Source organism: Calliphora vicina, chromosome 3 (assembly GCF_958450345.1).
Source record: "Calliphora vicina chromosome 3, idCalVici1.1, whole genome shotgun sequence".
Lineage (NCBI taxonomy): Eukaryota > Metazoa > Arthropoda > Insecta > Diptera > Calliphoridae > Calliphora > Calliphora vicina.
In genome coordinates, this window is record NC_088782.1 from 88,421,571 (window position 1) to 88,448,196 (window position 26,626).

Here is a 26,626-nt window from a genome sequence, read left to right on the forward strand (position 1 = left end):
GCTAGCTAGTTAAGTTATACCTTTTGGGTAATTTTGGGACATTTTTCCAAAAATGTCCGATATACCCGCATATATATCGGGTACTGTTTATGCTAGCTACTTAAGTTATACCTTGTTAGAAAGCTACAATCTCATGCAATCCAAATATAAAAACGTTTAGCTTCATAGCTCTTTAGGGCCTTTTAAAATTGCGATTTATATGAAGTCGTTAAAAACTGGGTAATTTTGGGACATATTTCGAAAAATATCCGATATACCCGCATATATATCGGGTACTGTTGATGCTACCTACTTAAGTTATACCTTGTTAGAAAGCTACAATCTCATGCAATCCAACTATAAAAAATTTAGCTTCCTAGCTCTTTAGGTCCTTTTAAAATTGCGATTTATATGAAGTCGTTAAAAACTGGGTAATTTTGGGACATTTTTCGAAAAATGTCCCATATACCCGCATATTTATCGGGAGCTGTTTATGCTAGCTACTTAAGTTATACCTTGTTAGAAAGCTACAATCTCATGCAATCCAAATATAAAAAATTAGCTTTCTAGCACTTTAGGGGCGATTTATATGAAGTCGTTAAAAACTGGGGTAATTTTGGGTCATTTTTCTAAAAATGTCCGATATAGCCGCATATATATCGGGTACTGTTTATGCTAGCTACTTAAGTTATACCTGATTAGAAAGCTACAATCTCATGCCATCCAAATATAAAAAAATTAGCTTCCTAGCACTTTAGGGGCGATTTATATGAAGTCGTTAAAAACTGGGTAATTTTGGGACATTTTTCCAAAAATGTCCGATATACCCGCATATATATCGGGTAGTGTTTATGCTAGCTACTTAAGTTATACCTGGATAGAAAGCTACAATCTCATGCAATCCAAATATAGAAACATTTAGCTTCCTAGCTCTTTAGGGCCTTTTAAAATTGCGATTTATGTGAAGTCGTTAAAAACTGGGTAATTTTGGGACATTTTTCGAAAAATGTCCGATATACCCGCATATATATCGGGTACTGTTTATGCCAGTTACTTAAGTTTGGGACATTTTGCAAAAAATGTCCGATATACCCGCATATATATCGGGTACTATTTATGCTAGCTACTTATACCTTGTTAGAAAGCCACAATCTCATGCAATCCAAATATAAAAAAAATTAGATTTCTAGCTCTTTAGGGGCCTTTAGAATTGCGATTTATATGAAGGCGTTAAAAACTGGGGTAATTTTGGGACATTTTTCGAAAAATGTCCGATATACCCGCATATATATCGGGTACTGTTTATGCTAGCTACTTAAGTTATACCTTGTTAGAAAGCTACAATTTCATGCAATCCAAATATAAAAATTAGCTTCCTAGCACTTTAGGGGCCTTTAGAATTGCGATTTATATGAAGTCGTTAAAAACTGGGGTAATTTTGGGATATTTTTCAAAAAATGTCCAATATACCCGCATATATATCGGGTACTATTTATGCTAGCTACTTAAGTTTGGGACATTTTGCAAAAAATGTCCGATATACCCGCATATATATCGGGTACTATTTATGCTAGCTACTTATACCTTGTTAGAAAGCCACAATCTCATGCAATCCAAATATAAAAATTAGCTTCCTAGCACTTTAGGGGCCTTTAGAATTGCGATTTATATGAAGTCGTTAAAAACTGCGGTAATTTTGGGACATTTTTCGAAAAATGTCCGATATACCCGCATATATATCGGGTACTATTTATGCTAGCTACTTAAGTTATACCTTGTTAGAAAGCTACAATCTCATGCAATCCAATTAGCTTTCTAGCTCTTTAGGGGTCTTTAGAATTGCGATTTATATGAAGTCGTTAAAAACTGGGGTAATTTTGGGACATTTTTCGAAAAATGTAATATGGTTTTGTGCAGGCATAAGTAGCCCTTCGAATAGCCCTTCCAAAGTAGACCTTCTAATAGCTCTGCCCAATTAGGCCTTCTAGAAGCCCTTGCAAAGTAGGCCTTCTAGTAGCCCTTCCTAAGTAGGCCTTTACTCAGCCCTCTAACAGCAGCGAGTGTGCAAGGCCTTGGCTAGCAATGACACGCAGTGTAAAATTGAAATGATTTTGCAATGCGGCTAGAAGTCCTTGTGTCTGCAAAAGAAGGCCTTTAGGAAGGCCTCTTTACTGGATCTTTTTCCCGCTGGGATACTACTATATTTTGCACTTGTATAAGTGTAAGAGCGAAAATACAAGAAATGAGAAATAGTGGTACTCTCATCTTCACTACAAGACAGGCATGGAAAACTGAAATTTAGATATATTACTAATCTGGAACAAAAATAATACTGTTTTAGTTCAAATGTAGTAAATATTTTTTTGGTTTCTTTGCTCATATTTATTTATGGGGAAAATAAATGTTAAAATTGATTTGTAATATTTTTTAAGAATATACATCTTAATTAAACTTTTTGTCTAGCAATTATTGTGTATGAAAAAATAATAATTTACAAGAAACTTCTAAAAACCCATTTAAGGTGAGAGAAAAAACATTAAAAATGGTTTATAATTCTAAATACTGCTTAATATGTAGTGTAGATGCTAAAAAAGGTACAACAATAATATGAATTATCCACCTCTGCATTAACATTTATTCAAAAATAAAAGCAAGAAACGAGCGACAACACAACCTTTTTCTGTGACAGCTCATATGACTGAATTGTGATTTTTATGCGTGTGAGTAGTCTGCAGTGTTGCCACAACCTCAAAATATTTGTAACCAAGTTTGATTAAAAAAATAACCAAAATGGTAACCAAAACGGCAACACTGGTAATCTGTGTAAATTAAGTAACGGCCAAAATGCGCTGTGTATCAGTGTTGCCATGGGTAGCTTGGGAAAAGTCTCATTAAAAGTTAAATTTTTTCATTAAAAGTTAAATTTTTTCATAAAAAGTTACATTTACGAATTTTCCAAAATAAATACTATTGCCCAATTCACAATTGATGTCGTAGTGTTGTAGCATTGTATGTCATAAATATTTTTCAAACTAATTTTTCGAAACAAAAACAAAACATTAATAAAAAAAATTACGACATACAACGATACAACGCCACGACACCAATTATGAATTGGGCATATATGTATATAATTAGGTTTAATAAAATATAACTAACAATAATAATTTAGCCCGTAGTCAACCGATTAATATATGGGGCATTTCATGTCAAGTGAACCAACTTTTGAAATCGATGTCTTCCGATCGGGATGAAATTTGCACCAAGGTTAGCTCTATTGGATAGTAACTCAGACACAATTTTTCAACAACATCGGTCTAGAACTCTCTGAGTTATAGGGGGTAAAATTTTGACAATTTGGTCAAACAGGGGTTTTTTCTTATCCATGTAACTTATTACCTATTGTTCTTAGCAAAATGTGTCCCAAATAGTATAGATAGCTATTTCTTCGATCTTTCGAAAAAAAATATTTAAAAAAAAAAATATAAAATTTTTAATATTTTTTTTCCGAAATCAAAAACTTTTTTGACTTTTTTTTAAAATGCGTCCTTTTTTTTTTTTTTTTTTTTTTCTTAAAATAAAGTTTAGATATTTTCCTTGAACACCTACTTGGTCGCTTAGTGGGATGCGAGTGGGATATCTATCAAAATAAATATTTTGTAACTCAAAACATAAAATTTTTGACTTTTTTTGCAAAATCAAAAACTTTGTTGACTTTTTTTTTCCAAAATGGACCCTTTTTTAATCTTTTTTTTAGGTCAAACAAAAGCTTAGATATTATCCTTGAAGACCCTTTTGGTCGCTTAGTGGGATGCGAGTGGGATATCTATCAAAATAAATATTTTTTAACTCAAGACTTACAATTTTTGACTTTTTTTTTGCAAATACGATTTTTTTTCCAAATGGGCCCTTTTTTTAAAATTTTTTTTGTAGTCAAAAGAGAGCTTAGGTCCATTCCTTTAAGATATTTTTAGTCCCTTAGTGGGATGCGAGTGGGATATCTATCAAAATAAATATTTTGTAACGCAAGACATACAATTTTTTAATTTTTTTTTTGCAAAATCAAAATTTGTTTCCAATATGGGCCCTTTTTAATTTTTTTTTTTGCTCAAAAGAAAGCCTAGGTCCATTCCTTTAAGATATTTTTAGTCCCTTAGTGGGATGCGAGTGGGATATCTATCAAAATAAATGTTTTAACACAAAAATTGTATGTCTTGAGTTACAAAACATTTATTTTGATATATATCCCACTCGCATCCCACTAAGCGATCAAAACCATCTTAAAGGAATAGGCCTAAGCTTTCTTTATAGCAAAAAAAAAAAATTACAAAAAGGGCCCATTTAAAAAAAAAGTCAAAAAAGTTTTTGATTTTGCCAAAAAATCAAAAATTGTATATCTTGAGTTACAAAATATTTATTTTGATAGATATCCCACTCGTATCCCACTAAGGGACCTAAAATATCTTAAAGGAATGGACCTAAGCTTTCTTTTAACTAAAAAAAAATTTTTAAAAAAGGGCCCATTTTGAAAAAAAATTCGAATTTGCAAAAAAAAAGTCAATAATGTTTAATATGTAACAAAATGAATTACAATTCAAACAATAAACATCCAGTTCTAAATAAAAAAAACAGACAAAACTAAAATAACTCGCATGTACTCAATTTTGCACCCCACAATAACCTTAGGGGAGAATTGCATTTTTTAAAAAAATTTTCAAAATCCTTTATTACTTAAATAAAATTTTACACGCATTGGCATATTTTCTATAAATTTTTCATTAACTTTTTTTGGAATACTCTCTCTCTCGTGCTAAATCCGCTGTTAAAGCTCGTACAAATTGGTAGGAGTTAATCGGTATTGATTCAACCGCCAATTCACGATTCACTAAAAATTCTCAATAGGATTGAACTCAAGACATTGAGCTGATAACTGCATTAATAAGAAATTTTTCTAGGAACACCATTCTTTACGATTTTTGACGTGTGTATTGGGTCGCCATCCTATTGAAAAATTACTTCTTCTGCGGGATAAGCGTTATAATCTACAAAGTCAAAAGACGAATGTGAAAAAGACAAAGATGATTACGTATTGAGGTCGGTATATCGAACTGGACACTATTTCGGTAGAAATTTTGCTCACTAAACCATTTTTCAAAGTTTTTGATGAGTGCTTTAATTCGCCGTCCTGCTGTAAAATAACTTCTTCGACATGATTGGCGCTCTTATCTACAAAATCGGAATGGCAAGTCTATAAATTCGGTATGATTAGTCTTCAATATACGCAGATAGTCTTCTTAACTCATTATTTCGCCGATTTTTTCAAATTTGGTGACACAGTAAGGAAACAGTAAAACACGGTAATGATATGGGGTTGCTTTATATCGTGCCACCTTGGACCAATGCAAAGAATCAATGAAATAATGGGAAAAGAAAACCATCTGCGTATTTTGCAGACTCACCATACCGATTTTGTAGTCTCATCATCACGTATTTGTATATAAAAGAGGAAATCCTGCAGAAGAAGTAATTTTTCAATAGGATGGTGACCCAATACACACGTCAAAAATCGTAAAGAATGGTGTTCCTAGAAAAATTTCTTATTAATGCAGTTATCAGCTCAATGTCTTGAGTTCAATCCTATTGAGAATTTTTAGTGAATCGTGAATTGGCGGTTGAAACAATACCGATTAACTCCTACCAATTTGTACGAGCTTTAACAGCGGATTTAGCACGAGAGAGAGAGTATTCCAAAAAAAGTTAATGAAAAATTTATAGAAAATATGCCAATGCGTGTAAAATTTTATTTAAGTAATAAAGGATTTTGAAAATTTTTTTAAAAAATGAAATTCTTCCCTAAAATTATTGTGGGGTGCAAAATTGAGTACATGCGAGTTATTTTAGTTTTGTCTGTTTTTTTATTTAGAACTGAATGTTTTTTGTTTTGAATTGTAATTAATTTTGTTACATATTAGACATAAAATACATGACAGAAAAAATTTTTGGATTTGCTTTATTAGTTTTATTTTTATTCCATAAGAAGTGCACAAAATAGAAACATGTACTCATTTGAGCTCCCCACTGTATATAATTAGGTTTAATAAAATATAACTAACAATAATAATTTAGCCCGTAGTCAACCGATTAATATATGGGGCATTTCATGTCAAGTGAACCAACTTTTGAAATCGATGTCTTCCGATCGGGATGAAATTTGCACCAAGGTTAGCTCTATTGGATAGTAACTCAGACACAATTTTTCAACAACATCGGTCTAGAACTCTCTGAGTTATAGGGGGTAAAATTTTGACAATTTGGTCAAACAGGGGTTTTTTCTTATCCATGTAACTTATTACCTATTGTTCTTAGCAAAATGTGTCCCAAATAGTATAAATAGCTATTTCTTCGATCTTTCGAAAAAAAATATTTAAAAAAAAAAATAAAAAATTTTTAATATTTTTTTTCCGAAATCAAAAACTTTTTTGACTTTTTTTTAAAACGCGTCCTTTTTTTTTTTTTTTTTTTTTCTTAAAATAAAGTTTAGATATTTTCCTTGAACACCTACTTGGTCGCTTAGTGGGATGCGAGTGGGATATCTATCAAAATAAATATTTTGTAACTCAAAACATAAAATTTTTGACTTTTTTTGCAAAATCAAAAACTTTGTTGACTTTTTTTTTCCAAAATGGACCCTTTTTTAATCTTTTTTTTAGGTCAAACAAAAGCTTAGATATTATCCTTGAAGACCCTTTTGGTCGCTTAGTGGTATGCGAGTGGGATATCTATCAAAATAAATATTTTTTAACTCAAGACTTACAATTTTTGACTTTTTTTTTGCAAATACGATTTTTTTTCCAAATGGGCCCTTTTTTTTAAATTTTTTTGTAGTCAAAAGAGAGCTTAGGTCCATTCCTTTAAGATATTTTTAGTCCCTTAGTGGGATGCGAGTGGGATATCTATCAAAATAAATATTTTGTAACGCAAGACATACAATTTTTTAATTTTTTTTTTGCAAAATCAAAATTTTTTTCCAATATGGGCCCTTTTTTAATTTTTTTTTTTGCTCAAAAGAAAGCCTAGGTCCATTCCTTTAAGATATTTTTAGTCCCTTAGTGGGATGCGAGTGGGATATCTATCAAAATAAATGTTTTAACACAAAAATTGTATGTCTTGAGTTACAAAACATTTATTTTGATATATATCCCACTCGCATCCCACTAAGCGATCAAAACCATCTTAAAGGAATAGGCCTAAGCTTTCTTTATAGCAAAAAAAAAAAATTACAAAAAGGGCCCATTTAAAAAAAAAGTCAAAAAAGTTTTTGATTTTGCCAAAAAATCAAAAATTGTATATCTTGAGTTACAAAATATTTATTTTGATAGATATCCCACTCGTATCCCACTAAGGGACCTAAAATATCTTAAAGGAATGGACCTAAGCTTTCTTTTAACTAAAAAAAAATTTTTAAAAAAGGGCCCATTTTGAAAAAAAATTCGAATTTGCAAAAAAAAAGTCAATAATTGAATGTCTTGAGTTACAACATTTTTATTTTAATAGATATCCTACTCACATCTTCCTAAATGACAAAATAGGTCTTAAAGGAAAAGACCTAAGCTTTCTTTTGAGCAAAAAAAAATTTTTAAAAAAAAGTCCCATATTGGAAAAAAATTTCGATTTTGCAAAAAAAAAATTAAAAAATTGTTACAAAATATTTATTTTGATAGATATCCCACTCGCATCCCACTAAGGGACTAAAAATATCTTAAAGGAATGGACCTAGGCTTTCTTTTGAGCAAAAAAAAAAATTAAAAAAGGGCCCATATTGGAAAAAAATTTTGATTTTGCAAAAAAAAATTAAAAAATTGTATGTCTTGCGTTACAAAATATTTATTTTGATAGATATCCCACTCGCATCCCACTAAGGGACTAAAAATATCTTAAAGGAATGGACCTAAGCTTTCTTTTGACTACAAAAAAAATTTTAAAAAAAGGGCCCATTTGGAAAAAAAATCGTATTTGCAAAAAAAAAAGTCAAAAATTGTAAGTCTTGAGTTAAAAAATATTTATTTTGATAGATATCCCACTCGCATCCCACTAAGCGACCAAAAGGGTCTTCAAGGATAATATCTAAGCTTTTGTTTGACCTAAAAAAAAAGATTAAAAAAGGGTCCATTTTGAAAAAAAAAGTCAACAAAGTTTTTGATTTTGCAAAAAAAGTCAAAAATTTTATGTTTTGAGTTACAAAATATTTATTTTGATAGATATCCCACTCGCATCCCACTAAGCGACCAAGTAGGTGTTCAAGGAAAATATCTAAACTTTATTTTAAGAAAAAAAAAAAAAAAAAAAAAAAAGAGAAAAAATTTTAAAAAAAAGTCATAAAAGTTTTTGATTTCGGAAAAAAAATATTAAAATTTTTTTTTTTTTTTAATATTTTTTTTCGAAAGATCGAAGAAATAGCTATCTATACTATTTGGGACACATTTTGCTAAGAACAATAGGTAATAAGTTACATGGATAAGAAAAAACCCCTGTTTGACCAAATTGTCAAAATTTTACCCCCTATAACTCAGAGAGTTCTCGACCGATGTTGTTGAAAAATTGTGTCTGAGTTACTATCCAATAGAGCTAACCTTGGTGCAAATTTCATCTCGATCGGAAGACATCGATTTCAAAAGTTGGTTCACTTGACATGAAATGCCCCATATATATATAGAGTTCGAATTACCGAATTCGATATCGAGTAAAACTGATCGTAATTTTCTTATTCGAGTTTATGGCATTCGATATCGATTAAGAAATGTAGTAAATTTTATTATAATTTCGATCACAAATGTGGTAATTCAGCCCCAGTTTTTATACCCTTCAGCTTCGTGAGAAGGGTATATATAAGTTTGTCATTCCGTTTGTAATTTCTACATTTTTCATTTCCGACCCTATAAAGTATATATATTCTGGATCCTTATAGTCTGTCTGTCTGTCTGTCTGTCTGTCTGTTGAAATCAATTTTCTGAAGGCCCCAGATATCTCCGGGATCCAAATCTTCAACAATTCTGTCAGACATACTTTCGAGAATTTTGCTATTTAAAATCAGCAAAATCCGTCCATAAATAACGGAGATATGAGCAAAAATCCGAGACAACCTCTGAAAATTTCATCAAAAAACACAATGTATTGCATGCTTTGACAAAAAAACAACAAAACGTATGTTTGGATGTGCAAGTTTTGTGTATTTTGTTTTTCATTTGTGTTTTGTTTCTTTTGGCGTTGTTGTTTTTTATACAATTAAACGTTTGTTTGGTTGCGTGTTGGTTTTTTTGACAAAAAAGCAACAAAACAACAAAAAGCAAACAATGCGTATTTTGTTTTTTTTTGTGTTTTGTTTCTTTTGGCGTTGTTGTTGTTTTTTATACAACTAATAGGGGGGTCAGACGGCATGTATTGCTTGTGTATTGGGACATGTATTCGATACATATGGAATTCCATGTGTATGTCAAAATTCACGTTATACATGTGATTCATAATTTCCACGTTCAAACGTACATATGTAATTGCATGTGACATAACCTCTATTAGTTTATATGTTTGTTGTTTTTAACAATATATTTATTTAAAACATTTTTAAATCACAATATATATATTTAATGCAATGAAATTTATTTTGTTATGATTTTTCTTTACTCTTTTTTGTTTTTTTTATTTTGCACTCACACAGTGTTGTATTTCAAAATACAACTCTGTTATACACACGAAAATAGAATATGCTCTAATAGGGGGGTCAGACGGCATGTATTGCTTGTGTATTGGGACATGTATTCGATACATATGGAATTCCATGTGTATGTCATAATTCACATTATACATACGATTCATAATTTTCACGTTCAAACGTACATATGTAATTGCATGTGACATAACCTCTATAAGTTTATAAGTTTATTGTTTTTAACAATATATTTATTTAAAACATTTTTAAATCACAATAAATATATTTAATGCAATGAAACTTATTTTATTATGATTTTTCTTTACTCGCTTTTGTTTTGTTTTTTTTATTTTGCACTCACACAGTGTTGTATTTGAAAATACAACACTGTTATACACACGAAAATAGAACATGCTCTAATTGCCAAAAATGTCACGAGTAATACACATGTATTTTACATACACAAAGTTTCATGTGGATCACACGGTATGTATATGTTTACATATGGAAAAATGTCCCAATACATGGCACAAAACACAAGCAATACATGCCGTCTGACCCCCCTTTAATTGCCAAAAATGTCACGAGTAATACACATGTATTTTACATACACAAATTTTCATATGGATCACACGGCATGTATATGTTTACATATGGAAAAATGTCCGAATACATGGCACAAAACACAAGCAATACATGCCGTCTGACCCCCCTTTAAACGTTTGTTTGGTTGTGTGTTGGTTTTTTTGTCAAAAAAGCAACAAATCGTATGTTTGGATGGAAGCATATGCTTTGCGTATTTTGTTTTTCATTTGTGTTTTGTTTCTTTTGGCGTTGTTGTTTTTTATACAATTAAACGTATGTTTGGATGTGTGTTGGTTTCATTGGCTTGCGTATTTTGTTTCGTTTGGCGTTGTTGTTGTTTTTTGTGTTCTTGATAAATTTAGGATGCTGTACGCTGAAAGTGGGCAATGTACATACATAATATGTATTACATATATACTAATTATAAAAAATAATAATGCATCCACAACAAAGGTGAAGGGTATATAAGATTCGGCATAGCCGAATATAGCACTCTTACTTGTTTTATAAGATTTAGTTGGCTAAATATTCTCTACATAACATCCTCTAGATTGTATACTTAATTTGTCAGTACTTAAATCAGGGACTTATGGTAGAGGAGAGATTCTTTATGTAAGCTTGCATAATATTATTTAAATTAGGAAATTGATTTAATAAATCACTAAGGCCATAATTTTGTAAATCTCGTCACCAAAGTGATATTTATGTGCAAAGCAAAAACAACATTTAACACATTTCAAAAATTTGTTTTTGTTTTATGTACAAATTCTGAACCAAACAAACGCACAAAAATTCAAGCGTTGATTTGCCTTTCATAATTTGAAAATTGTGTACACAAAACAAAAACAAATTTTTAAAATTTGTGAAATGTTGTTTTTGCTTTGCACATAAATATCACTTTAGTGACGTGATTTATAAAATTAGGGCCTAAATCTTTCTGATTCAGTTTTTTCTAAATTGAGCTAATCTCCTAGCTACATTTTTTCAAACGATAAAAAGTGTTTATGCGCACAGTGTAGATCGTCAGTTATTGTTCACTGGCGATTCTATGTTTTTACTCTTTGGTGCTTCTCATATCTTTTTCTCAGTTTTTTGTTACTTTAAACCTAGAAAAAATATAAACCCCCGAAGAAAAAACTTAATAAAACCCCATTTTTATTTAAAACCCGAAAAACTAATTGTATTTTTATTTTTTAAAAACCCCGATATTTTCGAGAAATATTTCAAGGAAACATTTTGGTCCTTCGAACCGGATAGAAACCCCCGAGGCCTTGAAATATTTCATGAAAATATTTTTATTTTCAGTGAAAACCCAGGAATTTTCCCCCAAACCATTTGGAAATATTTTACTTAAAATCCCCCTTACCCACAAAACCTACGGAAAAAGGTACGTTATTCAATTTAAAAGTGAATAAAACAAAAAGTGACAATAAAAAAGTGTTTATATAATAAGCAAAAGAATAACCAAGAAGTTAAAAAACCCCTTGTTAAAAAATTGCAATTTGCCGTCGGCAAAACACAAACCATTTTTTTTCTCTACTCAGTACATTCCTTTTTTTCTCTCCTCACTTTTTTGCCCTTGCTTTAATTTATTTTTTTTCGCGTGTGTTTAACTCCAAAAATAAAATAAAAAACTCTTATATTGTGTGGATTTTTCATATATTTATTCACAGTGTTTATTCCCTTATTACCCGTGTTTTGCTTTTATTTAAAAGTGATATTTTTATTTACTTCAGTGTTTTTGTTGTTTTTTAATCCCAGCTTCTTTATTCTCTGTTAACTCTGCTGTTAACAAAAGCTTTAATAGTGATACGTTTTTTACTCAACTGTGTTGATCTAAACGAATATAGCACAAAAGAGAATAAAGAAGAAAAACATTTTACTCGCTAGTTTTAATTGTAAACAAAAACCGACGGACACACGATTAAAATAAAAATTAAATAATTTTGTGATATTTTAATAATATTAAATAAATAATAATAAAAAATATAATTTTAATACCCAAACCCAATATAAAGTGAGTGTGTGTGTTATTTTTTGTAATAAGACAATAATAACATTGAAAAAAGTTACAGTGCAATTGTTGGTTGTTTTTTTATTTTCTCTTTGCTTTATATTGTCACCTACACTAGTGCTGCAATATTTTAATCGAGCGAATAAACCGGTTACCGTGTATTTTGTTGTATTAAAGTGCTTTTTAACTAATTTTTTTGATATATAACCCGTGGAAATAAATTAATTGAGCATTTTAAATTAAAATTTAACCCGTGAGTAAAATATAATTGAAAAATAATTATTTTTAGTGAAAATTAATTATTTAATTTTATTCGAAAGTGAGTAACCGTTTATTCGTTTGCAGTAGTAGTGTATATTAAACATTTTTTTATACCTTTTTTAATATTGAAAGTGCATTTACACTATAGAAAATCGTTGTTCAAATTATTTACCCAATTTTTTTGAATATTTTTATCTTGAGAAAAAACGAACAACGTGTAAATTCACTTTCTTATTTAATATTTTACATATTTAACCCATTATTTTTGTGGAATTTGCTTTGTGAATTCCTATTAACCCAAATATTTTTGAAATTTGTCATCTTTTTAAGATTTTTTTTGAATTTTTTGAAACTATTACTCGTTTTTTGTCGATTTTCGATTTTACTCAGTATTTCAAACCCTACAATCGTGATAAAATTCAAATTTTTAAATTATTTAAAGATTAGTTTTGTCTACCCCTATTTTCTATGGTGACTATAGGAACTGGCCTTCATTCAGTAACATGTTCTCAGCTGTGTATGGCAATAACCCCCGTTTAACCCCTGTGCAGAAATTGTACTATTTGCTGCAGAAAACTGCAAAGGCTGCTCATGATGTTATACAAACTGTTCCATTAACTAATGATGGCTATGCAGTGGCATGGAAAAAGTTAGTTGATACGTATGAGAACAAATATGCTCTTATAAATGAACAGCTTCGAACTCTTTTGAGTATTAAACCCATTACCCAAGAAACAGGCCCGAATATTAAAAATCTGCAACGAACTCTTAATGATTGTATTACGAATCTTTCACTATTAGAAGTTACCCCGGAAATATTTTATCACGTTATGTTACAAAGTGCTACAAAGTTACCCGAAAACACTTTAAGTCTCTGGGAACAGTCGAAGAAACTTTGTCCAAAATCTCCAAAGTGGGAGGATATGGACGCATTTTTGACAGCTCATTTTAAAACTCTTGAGTCGATTTCTGATATAAGACAGTCTAACCCAGTTCAAAATATGAACAAAACCCCGAACACATTACCATGAAAGAACTCGAGTTTTAATGCCCCTAAGAAATCATTTAAAGACTCTAGAAAAGTTCAAAGTTTTGCGACAAAAACTAACCCTAGTTCCACAGTTTGTCGTTGTTTCCTTTGTCAAGGCTCACACCCCCTTAGACTTTGTCCAAACTTCTTGAGTCAGACTGTCGATGATAGAATGTCAACCGTAAAGAGACTTAGGTGTTGTTCAAATTGCTTGGCGACTTCTCACGATTTTAAGAATTGTAGAAGAACTCATGTTTGTTCTTTGTGTAGACAGAAGCATCACTCTTTGCTTCATAGAGATGAAAGACCGCAAGGTCAAAATTCTCAAGTTTCAACCCAATTTCCTATAGCTTCAGGTACTAATGTACCATTACAACACCCTTATAATGTTAACCCGATTCCAGCAAGCACCCAAAATCAACCCCCTCTTAATTTTACCCCTTCAACTTCTGCAACGGCTCAAAACGTTCATACGTATGCCGCACATTTGAGCCCTAACCACCATTCCACAGTCCTGTTGGGCTCGGCTATTTGTATAGTCCATGTGAACGATCTCAGATGTGCGGCTCGAGCGCTAGTTGACCCTGGTTCGCAAGGCACCTTTATCTCTAGGAGATTACAAAGGAAGCTTTCTATACCAACATTTCCAGTGCAATCGACAAATGTCACTGGTATGATGGATTGCTTGGCAGGAAATTCCTCTACTATGTGCATTATTTCTGTCGGATCGCCGATAGACCCCAGCTTCAAACTTAAAATTTGCGCATATGTAGTTGAGAAAATTACCGGTCGGTTGCCCTCGTGTACCCTTACAGATATCGTAAACTCTAGTTTTCCTGATATTACCATGACCGACGTCATGTGTACCCGTATGGATATCCTATTTGGAGGAAATGTTTATCCAAAAATTTTAACCTCGGATGTTAGAAAGCATCCAAATGGCAACCTGATCGCCCAAAGAACAGTTTTCGGTTGGATACTAACTGGTGAGGTATTTCAATCGGAACCCATGTATACCCTTGCAACGTTTTGCAACCAAGTTGAGCTGAACGCCCAACTTGCTCGTTTTTGGGAACTTGAAGAAGTTCCACAAGCGACACGATGGTCCGAAAGCGAAGAAATTTGTTTGCTTTACCGGACTACAACTTATAGAAACCCCGATGGTCGCTATGTAGTTTCACTCCCCTTTCGTAGAGAATTTTAAAATGAAGTGACATTAGGAGATTCTCGACATAGTGCTTTGTCCCAGTTCATGAGAAATGAAACTCGACTTTTAAAGGAAATATCCACAAAGGGACTTGAAAGTAGGAGATTTAGTTGTGATCCGTCAAGATAATTTACCCCCGAATGAATGGCGCTTAGGTTTAATTTAATTTAAAAATAAGAGGTTGTTTTTATATCATTGAATTCTAAATTGTTGCTTGCGATTGTTATTATAAATTTTTTAACTTTGGTTGCGAAATAAGTTTTTGTTCAAATCGTTTAAAAGTTCTAGAGTGTATAAAAGGAACTCCAAATATATTTTTGTTATACCGATGTTTAAACAATGAAAGCTATCTTAAAATGTTATGGTTGTCTAATTAAAAGAAATGTTGGTAATTTGAAATTTATATAACATTTTGGAGATTCAACAAAAATATGACGCGATATTTTTCATCATACCTCAATTCAAATTTTCTAACTTCTAGTATGATTTTAAGGCCACTAGGTGAATGAAATGACAGCTGCATTAATTACATACGATATTTTCCAGACTTATTTAAGTGTCTAAAAACAGAGTTACAATTGTTGTATCATCTGGTGAAATCTTCCAAATGCTCAAAATTGGATATTAGCCATCTCAAGAGTACAATACTATGATCTTTCGAATTTCCAGAGTCTGTTTCAAAATGATATAAATTACAAATAAATCACACTATTGTTTTAGAAACATCCATGGCTTGATATGAATTTAAAGTACTAAAAATGTTTACCAATTTTTCATATTGTACTTTATTTAGACGTAGGGCTGAAAAGTTACGAAAATAAGGTCCAAAACAAGAAAATTATACATGTTACGTGGAGGGTTGAAAAGTTACGAGAAATGTAACCAAACGGCAGCACGGCTGTGTATAGGAGTTGCCGATCGTGGGCTTTTAAAGATGTATGATCATGAATGAAATAAACAAGATTGCGACATCGACAATTCCGTTATTTTAGTGTACTCTTTTTTCGTGACGTCAACAGTGACCCTTTTCTTATGTTTTGAATGTAAAATACTTACTTTTTATATGAAATCTCAAAACAAATAGTGAAAAATAAATAAAAAAATTAATTAAAAATTAAAATGTGGTGTGCAGTAAAAAATTGCAATAATAATAACTAGGATCGCCCGGTGGCCGAAATTCGACCACTTTTAAACGCTTTTTACCACTTTTATGGAAAGAATTTTAAAAAAAATATGTTCTGCAAATCTAGAGAAAATAACCTTTTAAACCATATATGTTTCATCAACAGGGCAACCAAAAATATGCAATATCATATTTTTTGCTGTGCGTCGTATAAACATATGAAATAGTTATTTATCCGTTTCAGACAATTTTAAGAATTTTGGCATCGATTTGTTAGTGCATATTTTGCCCTTTATTTTTAGCATATTTTGCGTTTTATAGCATATTTAACTCATAACTGCATATTTTTGTTGGATATTTTCTTTTATTTTTCATTATTTTATTTTCCTTATATAATATACTATTTTGTTAAGGTCCAATGATAATTGGCCTAAGTTACTTAAATAAAAAATAGAGTACCCATAATCACTTATATTCATAGAGTTTTCGTTGATTTAAGGGAGCTTAGTTTCCATATATTTCAATTAAATTAAAAATATACACACAAATATTAAAATTTAACAAATAGTAAAAATACGTAAAGAATTAAAAGAAAATTCCAAAATTGTATGTTATTATGGGCAACTTCTTAAAAAATTTTTGGATACATTTAAAAGAAGGAATTTTAGTCAGCTTAAGATTGAGACAGTTATGTTTGGGCATTAATAGTTTACCACTAATGTTAAACAAGTATTCAACAGACGTTCAGAATATTAAGATCTATCGAAAATCTCGTGTTCAAAACCCGTTGATATATTTACACAACTTGTAAACAAATTTATTAAGAAATCGTTAAAAAAGTATATTCAGTGGTGGTCAAAACATATGCAACCAGCAACAGAATTTTACAAAAGTTGTTTAAACTAGTTTAAGATGTAAACAAAAATATTCATTTGCTTATAATATTTTTTAATTAATGCTTTAAAAATAAGAATATGAAATTTAATTCAGAATTTTTTGCATTGAAAAGAAAAAAAATTTAAAAAACTACGTATGGGTTGATATTTCATTGGCCAAAACATATGCAACTAATTGCTTCTAAAGCATTTATGTCTATAAAACTCAACATTTCGTGGCAAATCCTATATTTTCAATGACGGCCTTACATCGGCAAGGCAGTGAAGCTATCAAATTGGCAATAAAATTTGCAGGAATAGCGTTACAAGCATCTACCAATCCTTGAAACATAATCTCTGAATTAGTACAATTTTCGGGGTCGATTCTTTGATTAACGATTTCCCAAATGTTCTTAATGGGATTTAGATCTGGTAATGGTGGTGGCCATTCCATTACCGAAACTCTTTCTTGTGCTAACCACGATTTAACAACATGTGCAGAGTGCTTGGGGTCGCTATCGTGCTGAATAACTCATCGAAGAGGCTTATTATCCTCTGAATTTGGAAGCATTACTCTTTCCAAGATGTCTCTATAGATGAATCCATCCATTATTTCATTCATTTAGAGCGATGGGCCAACTCCAGCAGCAGAAAAACTGCCCCCATACCATTACGTTGCATCCTCCATGTTTCAGTGTCTTTTTGCAGTATCGTGCTTGAAGCCGCGTGTTAAGTGGTCGTCTTACGTAACACATCAAATCACTTCCGATGATATTAAATTCGGATTCGTCGCTAAATAGGACAGTTGTCCATTTGTTTTCTGGCCAATTTAAATACTCCATAGCAAACTTCAAACGTTTCTTTTGATTACGTTTTGATATAAGCGGTTTTTGCGCGTAGGGAAAACGTCGGTGAAGCATGCAGGATGCAACGTAATGGTTTGGGGGTTGTTTTTCTGCTGCTGGAGTTGGCCCATCGCTCTAAATTAATGAAATAATGGATGGATTTATCTATAGAGACATCTTGGAAAGAGTAATGCTTCCAAATTCTGAGGATAATAAGCCTCTTCGATGAGTTATTCAGCACGATAATGACCCCAAGCACTGTTCACATGTTGTTAAATCGTGGTTAGCACAAGAAAGAGTTTCGGTAATGGAATGGCCACCACCATTACCAGATCTAAATCCCATTGAGAACATTTGGGAAATCGTTAATCAAAGAATCGATCCCGAAAATTGCACTAATTCAGATATTATGTTTCAAGGATTGGTAGATGCTTGGAACGCTATTCCTGCAAATTTTATTGCCAATTTGATAGCTTCACTGCCTTGCCGATGTAAGGCCGTCATTGAAAATATAGGATTTGCCACGAAATATTAAGTTTTATAGACAGAAATGTTTTAGAAGCAATTAGTTGCATATGTTTTGGCCAATGAAATATCAACCCATACGTAGTTTTTTAAATTTTTTTTCTTTTCAATGCAAAAAATTCTGAATTAAATTTCATATTCTTATTTTTAAAGCATTAATTAAAAAATATTATAAGCAAATGAATATTTTTGTTTACATCTTAAACTAGTTTAAACAACTTTTGTAAAATTCTGTTGCTGGTTGCATATGTTTTGACCACCACTGTACGTGGATATCGATAAACGATACAATGGATGAGAAAGGAAGAAACATAGGAAATGTCACGGTATTTTGAGTCCCAGTGATAAAACTTGAACAAAAAGTTTTTTTAATTGCCGCAGTCTTAAATAGAACTAATCATTCCACTATTGTAAGGCTCTTTTATAATTCTATTTAAATTTTAGAAGACGAATTCAAATGTTAATCTAGATACATGATGAATGCTCCAAAATCCATTGCAATTTTTTACCAAAAAATTACACGCTATTCACAGAGTTTTTGAAACATTATTCAAATGATAAAAAAGCTTTTAAAGCATTATATAGAATAGAAACATTTGGAGAATTATTGGGTACATCCTCAGTAGGGATCCTATAAACATTGGGACACATGGATTGAGAATGTAAAATATTATGCCACTAATTACTAAAAAAAAGTTTGAAGTATTAAGTAGTTTAAAAGATGGGACAAATCAATTGACTATGATTGTCTAAGAAACTCGGAAATCTACAACAAAGATTTAGTTAAAAAAATTTAAAACTTAAGTATACACGTAGTAATTTATTGCTAAATATAATAAAATGAATTGAATCTAACTATTTTCATGTAGTGCCAAATTCCCTAAAATCGATATTTAATCCTATAATAACCAATTTTAATTTATGAGCTCAATATTTTATTTACTTCATATATATTTTTTAATAAAATTTTGAAATCAAACAATAACCAACTATTTTTAAGTGCATATTTTTTATATTTTAAGAGCATATTTTTCGTTTTTAAGTGCATGTTTTATGCGCATAAAACATAACAGGGCATATTTTTGGTTGTCCTGTTCATCAATATTGGTGGACAATAACATACACAAAAGTGTACCACAAATAAACGTGCGGCCTATTTATATATAAGATAATAATAAAAAATCAAAATCGTGAACTAAAATATAGCAAAAATATTGAAAATTAATAAAGTAAAATATGTCTAATAACATAAAACCTAAACTACATTTTATTTTATTTTATTAAACATAAATAACTTTTAAACATTGGTAGGCAAAAAGAGGCATTTAATTTGTGTGCTCTTTTGGGTAAAAAATGAAATATCCACAACAGGGTTGGCAAAATTGATACCATCGTACTTTTTTTGATACTATTTGATGTTCAAAAGTACCGTGGTACTCCCGAGACTCATTTGATACGCACAAATCATATAAAAGGCCCCTAAAGAGCTAGGAAGCTATTTTTTTTATATTTGGATTGCACGAGATTGTAGCTTTCTAACAAACTGTAACTTAAGTAGCTGGCATAAATAGTACCCGATATATATGCGGGTATATCGGACATTTTTCGAAAAATGTCCCAAAATTACCCCAGTTTTTAACGACTTCATATAAATCGCAATACTAAAGGCCCCTAAAGAGCAAGGAAATAGTACCCGATATATATGCGGGTATATCGGACATTTTTCGAAAAACAAGGTATAACTTTCTAACAAGGTTCAACTTTATATTTCTAAAAAAAAAAAAAAAATTTCAACAAAAAAACTTTTTTTAACTACATACATACTAAAATTACAAAACCCAATTCGTACATATTATTAGACTGAGATAATTTATGTGAATTTAGTGGTGGAGACACTTAGTAAATGAATTTGGGAACATCATTTTGAAATAAATGGTTCAACTTATTGATATCATAAATTTACAATTTTCCAAAAAACTTTTTTTTTAAAAAAATAAAACTTTTTGCATCTCAAAAACCTTGCAAAAAAAGGGAAAACTTGACATATGGTAACGCTGCCGACATTGTAAATAATTTCAGAGAAAACTGCAAAAAATTTTATAAAAAGTTTTGTTAAAATTTAAGAGAACGCGAAATTTAGGAGAACGTTTAGATTTCGATGACGATATTTTGGTCTAGTTTAACAAATTTTCTCCAGAAAATGTTTTGAGTGGAAAAACTAATAGTATTATTCCGTTTTTAATGAAAATGTTTCCAAACGAAAAAAACTCATTTGAGTCAATTAACACGCAATATAGAGGATTGGCTAATATAATTGGAATTAAACATTTAGCTAATGAAAATATATGTATGTGATTTTTGGTAAAGGTATCGCGACTAAACGAATTAAATGAATTAATATTTTAGTAAAATTGTTTTTATGCATAAATTCCCTGAAATTTATTGTTGAGGGATAAGCTGGTTCCTATGCGTATTTCACTGGTTGCTTAGCCCAGATCATAAAAAGTCTTTAGAAAAACTAAAGATATTATACAAATAAAACCATAAAGTGATTGAGAATTACAGACACTCAAGCTTTATTTGTAAAAATATCAAAGCTTAAACAAAACACCAACAATAAACAGTGATTTTATCTTTTCTTACATTTCCTTGGTAGGTTTCTTGCCGACACAAACTGTAGTGTGTAAGTAGTGAGTAAAGAAAAAACTAAAATAAAACAACTTGCTTTATTGTTTTCGCAAGAAAATCAAAATAAATTTAATAAATTTATCGTTAAAAGGTTAAAATTAATAGCCCATAATCATAGTCAAAAATAAAGTACATTTTAAGAGAATTAAACCCGACTTTACTTAAGAGTGGACTTTAGGTCTATCATATACAAGTTAAAGTATACTTCTGACTCTGAAGTCGACTCTAAATATGAAACTAGCTGAAGTTGTTTTTAACTCGTTTAACAACAGCATCAGCTGTTCTTCGCCGAGTAAAAAAGTTCGTCACAAAGTAAAAAATGTTTAAGTTACAAGATATTGGTAGAGATTTTGCAATTATTGAAAAGTTATCAATAAAATTAGTACCAAAATATCGTAATTATATTAATGTTATCTTTTCCATTTTTCCACAACAAACAACTTTCTTTAGATGTCCCGGTTACTTTTATTGTTTACGTTTTTTGGATTTTTTTTTAAATTTTTTATGTCAGTTGTTCAGCTTTGCCACTTGTCTGTTTTTTGTTGTATATTGTATGAAAACATTTTCTACATTTGCGGTGGCACCCAGTTAAAGCCGGTTCAATTTATAACATGCTTTAATTTTGACTATGGTTGTAAATTAATAAAATGCAGGTTTTTATTTTAAAGTTGTTTTTAAAAAGAACCGACTTTAGTGTTTGACTATGATTATGGGCCAAGTTTTCTGACATTTCTAGAATTATGACTGGAATTTTGTCTATACCTCCTTCATCGGCTCATGTGGAAAGAGTATTTTCAATTCAAAACATTATAAAAACAAAAGAAAGGAACAAACTTCATTGCAAAACATTGTCTAATCTTATTCAAACCAAAGATTTACTTAAATCTTCAAATACTTGCTGTTTCAATTTAAATGTTTGCAACAAATTATTATCCAAAAATACATAAAAATTGTATATTTGTATTTATCATTTACAACTACTTATGATCTCAATTCGTTTTATGTTATTTATATAATTTTTGTTTTTATAAAATATGTCTATATGAATTATAAAAGAATATTTCATAAACAAAAATGTTATAATTATAATTAAACAGAACCAAATTAAATTTTAAGTTATTATTATTTCTATGCTTTAAATGAATTGTTATACGTTTTTCTTGTTGTTTTGTTGTTAATAAATATTAAAAAACAAGTAAGAGTGCTATATTCGGCTGTGCCGAATCTTATATACCCTTCACCAAATTATATATATAAATTATAAAATTTTAAATATTTTTAGGTAAACAAAATTTTTTTTTCCAGTTGCTTTTTGAATTTTTTGAAAAAAAAAATTTTCGATTGTTATTTTAAATTTTTTTTTTTTAAATTTAAATTTTTTTTTTGTTAAATTTTAAAAAATTTTTTTTTTTAAATTTTACAAAAATTTTTTTTTTAAATTTTAAAATTTTTTTTTTTGTTTTTTCAATTTTTAAAAAAAAAAAAAAATTCGGGTTCAAAATTTTTTTCCCGATTTTGACCCATTGTAGGTCCAACTTACTATGGTCTTATATACGTCGTTGCAAATGTCTTTGAAATATCTATCATTAGATATCCATATTGTCTATATTAACGTCTTAGTAATCCAGATATAGGTAAAAAAATAGGTCAAAAATCGAGGTTGTCTTGGTTTTTTCCTCATATCTCAGCCATTTGTGGACCGATTTTGCTGATTTTAAATAGCAAAATTCTCGAAAGCATGTCTGACAGAATTATTGAAGATTTGGATCCCGAAGATATCTGGGGTCTTCAGAAAACTGATTTCAACAGACAGACAGACAGACAGACAGACGGACAGACAGACAGACAGACAGACAGACAGACGGACATGGCTTAATCGACTCCGCTATCTATAAGGATCCAGAATATATATACTTTATAGGGTCGGAAATGAAAAATGTAGAAATTACAAACGGAATGACAAACTTATATATACCCTTCTCACGAAGGTGAAGGGTATAAAAATTGTTTTAGTACCCTGGGGTTCAAAAAAGTACTATCAGTAAAATATTTTGATACCGAAAGAAAAAGTCATTTACCATCCCTGATCCACAACAACATCAAGAAACTGAATAAATTGTGTGTATTTTTACGCTCTATTACGCTCTTTTGTTCACATTCGGGTTGTTTGACGAAAATCATCGTAAGCTGAACAATATGAACGCCTACCATGGCTTTTAAACATAATTATTGACTTTTCCATTCTAAATCACATACAATTTTCATATAATACAATCAGTTTTGGTCACTGAGCTTAAGAGAATTTTTTTAAGAGAGCCATCTGCATTTATTTCTTTATGGTTCATCATACATCTTTAAAAGTTGGAACATTTTTTTTTCACTGGCAACGCTGATTGTTAAATTGTGCGATAAAAAATCGGTTGGCAAAATTGATACCATCGTACTTTTTTTGATACTATTTGATGTTCAAAAGTACCGTGGTACTCCCGAGACTCATTTGATACGCACAAATCATATTGATACCGACATTGTAAATAATTTCAGAGAAAACTGAAAAAATTTTGTCAAAATTTAAGAGAACGTTTGGATTTCGATGACGATATTTTGGTCTAGTTCAGTGATGTTAACATTTTAATTTCGATTACCGTACAGCCCTAAAAAAATTACCGTTTTTTAGGTAAAATTACCGTATCCAAAGTTTAGTACAAAAATAATAATATTTTCTTATTGAAACAGGTTTATTTTTATAATTCAATATATCGAGGGCCTATATTCAAAACTCTCTATCTTAAAAAACCAACTTTTCAGGAAAGCCAAAAAACTGTTTTTTGTCGCGTATTACTTGAGTTATTAAAATTTGGTATGCTAGAGGGTTTTTCTTCTCAAAATATTCAATGTGTATATAAAAATGAAAAGATAGAGGATTTTGCATTTTAATAGAATTAAATTATTTTGATTTCATTTATGCCATCTGTCAGTTTTTAACGTGATTTATTTAGATAACGGCTAATAATACAACATAAGATAAAAAACACTTTAAAAGTAGACACTTTTTAAGCAAACTCCAACTTTAACCATTAATTGTTATGCCATGGAAATTATATTTTCCAAAAACAAAATAGGTAAAATATTTTCATGGTAATTCATTTTTTTAAATGATTGAAAAATGTAAAATTCATGTTCAGCATTCAAAAATTAGTAAGAACACATGAATTGCAAGAAGATATTATTCCAAAAAAAATATTTGAAAAGATAGAGACTTTTGCATTCGGAAAAAATTAATTGTATAACATAGAGAAATAACAAAAATGCAAATAAAATAGCAAAAAACAATATGCTTGTAAGAAATTCACATCATAGATGAGGGCTGTTTTACTGAACATTTTACTATCAAAATGTAATTTTCGTGAATATCAAAGATAGTGGGTTTTGAATATAGGACCATATTTGTAAAACAGCAGAATGCCATTTTTATCAACATCATTTATTTGCCTTATAATATATAAGGCAAATAATTCCGTATCTATTTATTTAAATTCATCCATTTCAACAGCTTCTGGGAAATGCAAAACTAAAGGCATTATAGAAATATTGGTATCGAACAATTGGGGATTTATTACGATCAGTTTTTAATACTAATTTGTATGTTGAAATATCCATACTTGAAAGACTTGCGATTACTTTACCGCGTAGATATATTTGGTCTAGTGGTAGTTGGTTATCATCATCCTCAAAGTTTTATGATTATTTTAATGAGAAATATGTACATTATATGTAGACACATTATGGAAATATAACGTTTAGGATATCATTTTTAAAAATTTAAACTTTTTAAAATTACCGTACAAATGTAGAAATTACCTGCCTACCGTACGGAGGTCTAAATTACCGTACAATACGGTAATTACCGTACGGTTAACATCACTGGTCTAGTTTAACAAATTTTCTCCAGAAAATGTTTTGAGTGGAACAACTAATATTTTTAATGAAAATGTTTCCAAACGAAAAAAACTCATTTGAGTCAATTAACACTATATATATAGCATTGGCTGATATAATTGAAATTAAACATTTAGCTAATGAAAATATATGTATGTAATTTTTGGTAAAGGTATCGCGACTAAAAACGAATTAAATGAATTAATATTTTAGTAAAATTGTTTTTATGCTAAATTCTCAATTTTATTGATAAATTCACTGAAATTTATTGTTGGGGGATAAGCTAGTTCCTATGCGCTTTTCACTGGTTGCTTAGGCCAGATCACCAGGAAACCTTTTCCTAAAAGGCTTTTGAAAAACTAAAGATATTATACAAATAAAACCATAGAGTGATTGAGAATTACAGACACTCAAGCTTTATTTGTAAAAATATCAAAGCTTAAACAAAACACCAACAATAAACAGTGATTTTATCTTTTCTTACATTTCCTTACTACAATTGGTAGGTTTCTTGCCGACACAAACTGTAGTGTGTAAGTGAGTAAAGAAAAAACTAAAATAAAACAACTTGCTTTATTGTTTTCGCAAGAAAATCAAAATAAATTTAATAAATTTATCGTTAAAAGGTTAAAATTAATGTTTTCTGACATTTCTAGAATTATGACTGGAATTTTGTCAATACCTCATTCATCGGATAAGGTCGAAAGAGTATTTTCAATTCAAAACATTATAAAAACAAAAGAAAGGAACAAACTTCATTGCAAAACATTGTCTAATCTTATTCAAACCAAAGATTTACTTAAATCTTCAAATACTTGCTGTTTCAATTTAAATGTTTGCACCAAATTATTATCTAAAAATACATAAAAATTGTATATTTGTATTTACATTTACAACTACTTATGATCTCAATTTGTTTTATGTTATTTCAATTTGTTTTATATTATAAAATTCACTGAATTTGTATCGTGTATCTTGTATTAAATACAATTTTTGTTTATTAGTTTGTGAACACCCCTTGTATATTGTATGAATGTTTTTGAAAGCGTAGTATGTAAAGTTTAAAATTACTACTATATTAGTCAAAAAATTGCAAAAAAAATCATAATTTTACATGAAAACTGCAACAAATATTTAACAAGATAATATTTCATTGTATACATTCTAAAAATATATATACTATTTACGAATTCCATACATGCACAAGCTTCATGGTAGAAATATTTGTCGCAGTTTTTCCAAAAATATTTTGCCTTACACAATATTTTACGCTGCAGCTAGAAGACAAAATGAAAATTTTTCATTTTTAAAACTTTCACTTTTAAAACTATGTATATTTTTGGTTAGCAAAAACAAATGAAATTGCTTGTGTATAATATACAAAAAAATTACTACAAAAACATCATACATGCAAACAAATTGTAGATATTGAAGTATAAAAACCAGGGTTTCGAAGAACTACTAAAAGCAGTCGCATTTTACTGAATAGTTGACTTTTTACAGTCTCATGCTTAAAAAAAAGTAACTAGTTTCAGTTTTTGATCACATGGTTACTGAAAACAGTTGACTGTGCACACACATTACAACAGCAAGCAGCAATCGATTTTGTTTTTTTCCAGCAGCCAAACGAATCAGCAGCCGCCATGTTTCAGTTTTCAACTCTACCGAACTGATTACACGACTTCAGCAGCAAAAACATTTCTGTGTGTGCTGCTTACGCATTGTCAGTTTCGAGTTTTGTTTTTCGTACTACGCAGCGTAACAAAAACTGCTAGCTCGACTGAATAGTACGACTGGCTAGTTTGGCTGGTTGTATAAAATGTGTGTACAACAACACACACTTTATGAAGCT